The 6260-nt window shown below is 38.2% G+C and overlaps 1 long non-coding RNA gene across 1 annotated transcript; it reads left to right on the top strand.

The window, feature by feature from the left end:
- The first annotated feature begins 2291 nt into the window (after nt 1–2291).
- On the top strand, nt 2292–5359 carry LOC143414551 (uncharacterized). The gene is made up of 5 exons (XR_013095184.1): nt 2292–2573; nt 3017–3052; nt 3410–3560; nt 3932–4017; nt 4620–5359. It is a non-coding gene; the product is annotated as an uncharacterized LOC143414551 (long non-coding RNA).
- Nucleotides 5360–6260: the final 901 nt, after the last annotated feature.

Here is a 6260-nt window from a genome sequence, read left to right as displayed (position 1 = left end):
ACAAAGTTTATGTAAGTCATGTTAGTACTGTATACCATACTGTACTGTAACCTAGTATTGTGTAGGTTACCTACTTGCACAGTGCAAAGCTTATAGAACTGGACATTGGATTGAATATACACTATACCTGGACATATTGTCGTCGTAGCTCCTTGACCCTCTCACTGTTCCTCTCAAAGGGAACAGTGTAGAGCTGCTTCATCCGCACTCTGTGTTTGGACAATGTCCGCGTAATGGTTGTGAGGCTGATTCTATCGATATTGTCAAATATCTCATGGTCCGCCACAATTCTAGTTTGAATTTCACGCAGTTTTATTGCATTATTTGCAGTAACCATTTCCACAATGGCAAGCTCCTGATCATTACTGAGGAGCTTTCCTCTTCCCCCAGAGGGTGGTAGACGTTGCATTCTTTAGAAAGACAGACAATTCAACATATGCATTACTGTATGACCATATTGACATGTCAAGTGAGAATAGCAACAATCCATGTAAAATGCAATACTTACCTGTTGGTTTGTTGAAAGATGCGTATGATGGAGGCAACCGTTGACCGCCTCAAATTGGGCTGCACTCTTTCACCAGCCTCTCTTAGTGAAAGACCATGGTTGATTACATGGTCAATGATAGTGGCACGGATTTCATCACTGACTACTGTTCTTGCAGCCCTTGGAATGCCACCACCACGCATTCTTACACCTCTACCTTGCCCTCTCCTTGGGCCTGCTCTTCTCCCTGGGCCCCTTGCCCTTACTCTTCCTCGACCAGACATTACAGTGTTTGTCTTTTTTTGGTTTCCAACAACATCACTCCTCAAGGTCTTGCCTTATAAACCCCACTGAGTCTAAGCCAGAATGGCAGAAGCTGTGGTTGGCCCAATTTACCCAACATAAATAAGCTGTGTCTCAATTATTCAATTGTTTGTTTATTATCAGCTGAGATATATTTTTGGTATTGATATTGTTTTTGTACTGATATCATTGCAGGGGCAGAGGTTTTTATACTGTATCTAAGGTTTGGAATATTGTTTTTGCTATTGTGGGATGTTGTGTGTTAACATTCGTAGATACTACAAAAACAGTCCATAATTTTGTTGGGAGGTATAGCTTGTCTGTTAAGAAAATGTAAGCATTGTGGAAATGTGTTCACTGACTGCATATTGGGTGAACACGACATGAAATGTGTGAATGGTATGGCCACAACAGACCGATCCTGTGCTAATTGTGTTTAGAGTTTTGCAAATGTGACAACTGTTTGGACAAACGCTTGTTAGCGACTGTAAAAAACTGTAATAACAAGTATGATTCAGTGCAGAGAGGTCTGTTAACACATAGTGAGTGAGAAAGGTGACTGAAGAAGAAACACCCAGTGCATCATGGGAATCCCCCAGCAGTCTACACCTATTGCAGCATAACTAAGGGAGGATTCAGGGTCACCTGGTCCAGCCCTAACTATATGCTTTAGCAAAAAGGAAAGTTTGAAGCCTAATCTTAAAAGTAGAGATAGTGTCTGTCTCCTGAATCCAAACTGGAAGCTGGTTCCACAGAAGAGGGGCCTGAAAACTGAAGGCTCTGCCTCCCATTCTACTTTTAAATACTCTAGGAACAACAAGTAGGCCTGCAGTGTGAGGGCGAAGTGTTCTGATTGGGTGATATGGTACTAAAGGTCATTAAGATAAGATGGGGCTTTTGTTATTCAAGACGCTGTATGTGAGGAGCAGGATTTTGAATTCAATTCTGGATTTAACAGGGAGCCAATGAAGGGAAGCCAATATAAGGAGCCCATTCTTACTCCCGAGGTGTAACATCCCGACCATTTGTCACGTTCCGCTTTAGGAATGCATGAACCATTCCGGAGGAATGCGAAAAGGTGACCTTTATTCAATTCAGTTCTTTGCATTATTTTGGCGGCGAAGAAAAAGTCAAGGTCAAAGTGTTCTAACTCAAAAAATGATCTTTGATTTTACATTTTCTGGAAAATGGAGACTGAGCCCACAGAGACACCAGCTCAAGTCTGAATGCGGTAGCAGCCAGCATGGTATTTAAATATACTTCCTCTAGACGTCACGCACACTTTAAGTTTCGATCAAACACTCTACTTCGTTTCACTTTCCGCCTGCACCTCATATGCTCTGCAAAAGCATGCAGTTTCCTGTCAGTGCTTTTTGGCTCAGACTCTACTCAGAGCTGGCCCTTTTAGACTATATTAAAAACAAGTAACAATATGCACTAAATAAGCACTAACAATATATTCATTTTGTAACACCTTCCACGTTTGTATGCTACACTGAAAAAAAGGGACTGGCCATCTCTTGGATTTATGTAAGCATCTTGCATGTATTTAACACAATTGCCTCATGTTTTAAAGTTAAATGTAACTATATAGTGTAAAAACTACATGATATGCAGAAAGGGTGTATTAAATTGTTCATATCATGTTCAGGTGAAGTAAGTTAATAAGATAGCAACGTTAAATCTCGTGAAACCACGCGTGATTTCATCTCGCGGGCTTTGGATCGTGGTTTAAAAAAGGCATCCATCTCAGTCAAGTCGAGCAGCCAACTCTACGTTTTTGGTATGTCTTGATTTTTTGAATTAATTTTTACCATATTTCAGCTAAATGTAGTTAAACGTCTAGAGTGTCGCCATGTAACATGCTAAAAAAGAGCCGTTAGCTTATTTGCTGTTTTATCTGTTGTCAAAGAATTGGCGCTTTTTCATTTGAATTTGTCTTTGGCACACGTAATATCACATTAAACCTAATTACGAGGCACTCATAACATAATTTGGTTTTCTGTGTGAATAGATTTGACAACTGACTCTTCAGTTACATTGTGTATTTACTGCACCGTGGTGTTAGTGAGATTTTGGACATTGAACAGCTTTAGCTAATATCATCAGCGGCATTATGCTAGCTTACATCCCTACCCCTCCTGCCCTCACCTGCTGTCCTTTTCTTTTTGTTTTTGTTTTTTTTGCTGCACATTGAGAGACCACATCTATTCTGTATTTCACCAGGAGTCAGCTGATGGATTGTGGGTTCAAGGTGTTATGGTAAGAAAGTATATTCTATTTTCGTTTCTGTAACTTAATTATAATAGGTTTTTTATAATTATTAGGTGCATGCATACTCACCCTATTAATACAACTGAGAAATCCAAAATCTGCCATAGGTTTAACTTATACCTGTATGTATTGCCAGAAAGGTGATTACTGGACTCGTATTAATGCACACTTGAACTGAAATGAGGTTGTAACTTGTGGGTTGTTGGGTTGCAAATCAGAAACAAACATCTTTGGATTTTTTTAATCCCATAAGATCTGGAAACACAGTTTTTATTCAACAAAACATTACTGATTAACCAAGCACAGTGCCTGCTGTTATTTCAAAATAATTTTATGTCATTTCAGATGAAATGCAGCATTCCAGTGCATCCCAACCATGCATACAGTCAAGGTTTCTGACGGAGCTGAGTTTTTCTCTGACAGTCTGCTGAAAGTGTTTGCAAAGTGATCGGGGGAACAGGGCACAAAGCTAATGGATGTAGCTGCCATTATGACAGTAAGAACTTTAAAATTCTTTAACTACAAAGTGTATATGTATTGCATTAGGTCAGTAAAAGATTTTTATGCTACATCCATTGAAACCGTCAACTATTACCTGTGAGTACTGATTCCACTAAAAGGATGCCATAATTTTCGTCATGCATTTACTGGCCCACTGAGAAAAATTTATCTTTTTTAAAAAATAAATGTTCTGGAAACGATATATCCATAAAGTTGATGTCAAACAGGAACTTTTGATATTGCTTTGTAGATGCTGGTGTTGCATGTTGACTGGTTTAAAAAGTCAAGAGTTTTTGTCTGGGATCATTTTCTTCTGTGCTACTGAAAAGTTCACAAATCTCTGTTTTCTTTGTTATAATACTTTAGGATGACATTAATGCTCGGAGTCCCTCATCAAAGTGCTCCGCATCTGTGTGAAAGACAATTGCAACATCTTGGTGCAGGAGTTCATGGTGAGTGTTTTATGAGTAGATTGTGGCTTTGCAACATTTAAAAATGCATTTAGTTATCCACTTGATCCTCATTGGACTGGTTAGGACCAGTAGTCCTCTTTAATAATTTGAAGTTCACATGAGGCCTGGTAGTGAACTCGGCCGCCGGCCCTTGAGGCCCCACCCCCACCCCTGTATTAGGGGTCACATCAGTGTGAAAAAACTTTAAATTTGTCATTCTAGTGAACAAAGAAAAATCCCACCAGTATTTACATTAGCTTTTGTTTGAAAAAAAAAAAAAAAGACCAACTGACCAACAGCTAACCAAATTGTGGGGCTGAAAGTCTAAATTCTAACATCTTCTGAGTGACATAACCTGGATTTCTGATGGGCCGGTGTCTTTCTAACAAAAACTAATGTAAAGCATTTGAAATTATTATGTTTTTCACCCTCTCTTAGAAACTCTGTTAGACCATGAATGGCAGCATGGCAGGCCACTCTTTGGCTATAGCTATTTACTATGTTGCTTGCATTGGTTTAAATTACTCTAACATTAGAACTGGTAGATTCAAAAGAGATGAGTTTAAAAAGGAATCTTAAAGAAATGTTTTGTGTTTAACCAGGACTTGACTGAGGCCACTGCACAGATTGAGAAAACCACAATGAACATCTGTCTCCAGAGATGCGCCAGGCAATGACTTTTCTGATGTTGTTCTTCAAGATCTGGATAACGTGACCTTTGCAGTAGCCATGCTGTTTGGACCTTTTTTATTCCTTCAACATGAGTTACCCATCACAACTCTGCTACACTTTTGAGGTGATTCAAAGGGTGGTAATGGAGTTGGATGCAACTCAGCTCTCAAGAAAAGCTCACAACTAAGACAAAACTGCTCCTGCAACGAAGCTCACTGTTATGCATGCAAGGTGATCAGCTCTAGGTGAGAGGACATTTAAATCTCACACTTGTTCTGCTGCATTTTTGAAGCTCAATTCCAGGAACGGATCGCAGGGTTCATTTTTATATACTCTGCAACTGCCATGAGGACAAGCCGTTTTTTTTGTTGTTTGTTTTTCCTTTTGCTCTGTACAAGTTCTGTTTGTCTGTTTGGCAGCATTTTTAAATTTGTCTTTGTATTTTTTCTTTCTTTTACTAGTGAAGAGATGTAGCGTGAACAGTTATACAGTCTAAATATCCCATATGGGTCGTGTGAAATGGTATTTTCAGTTTCATTCAGTTGAAGTAAAGAACGTTGAATATTTCTAAGTGTGCTGTTTTGAACCAAGATGTCACAGTATGATCAGTGCTGTAATTTTTGACAGTCACTGTATCAATGTTATTTTTGCGTCCCTTGAATAAAGGTTTTGACCTGCAAGTGCTAATTTCTTTAGTTATTGGGGTAAAATGGGAGGTGTTAATAGGAAGGTGTTTGCCAATTCAGTAACCTAATTTAATGTTAATGGAAACTAACATTACCTCAAATTGTTTAGTTATAATTGTTGTTTAACTGAATCTTGATGTCAGAGGCCTTAAATAGAATGTTTTGATTTGTTCTTTCCCAACATTTTTCAAAAGAAACAGTCTAATTTCTTTACTGTGATTGATTCCAGAGAACACGGAAGAACTGACATTATTTAACTGTTGATTTATATAGATTCAGTGGAGGAGTAATGTCAGTTTAATTCTTTACCTACTGTCAATGCAGTGAAATTAGACATTTTGTTTTGAAAGGTTACTGGTGGATGCCAGCAACCATCTTGGAAGAGAACAATACAATCTGTTATAAGGCCTCCATTTGAAAATTGTGTATTTGATACTAGAATATAATAGCAAAATGTAATTTGAAGATAACATGTAGTATTTAAGTGACCAAGTAGTATTGGGTAAAAGTTATTGAATCGTGTTGGGATAACGTGAGAAAATTGTGAAGGATTAAAATATTCCAAGAGCTCAAATTACTTCATCAAAACATGTTTAAGTCACATTTTATCAACACAAATTGCACAGGTTTATTGAACATGAATAAATTGTGTTAATTTAACTCAATTGTTTAAGTTGCTGCCGAAGCAAAACATCTGTGTGCAACAAATGTCCACCATTGAATTAAGTAAATCCAACAACATATTTTTTTCAGTGTACAGACCGGGTTAAGGATAAAATCCAGTAGAATGATGCTCCCGCGGTAAGACATGTTCCAGCCATGTATTCCAGCCCTAACGCTAACCTAATGTTACCCACAACCTTAATGACTTCAGATAGTGTTTTC

This window comes from Maylandia zebra, linkage group LG3 (assembly GCF_041146795.1).
Source record: "Maylandia zebra isolate NMK-2024a linkage group LG3, Mzebra_GT3a, whole genome shotgun sequence".
Classification (NCBI taxonomy): domain Eukaryota; kingdom Metazoa; phylum Chordata; class Actinopteri; order Cichliformes; family Cichlidae; genus Maylandia; species Maylandia zebra.
This window is presented reverse-complemented; position numbering and strand designations above follow the sequence as displayed.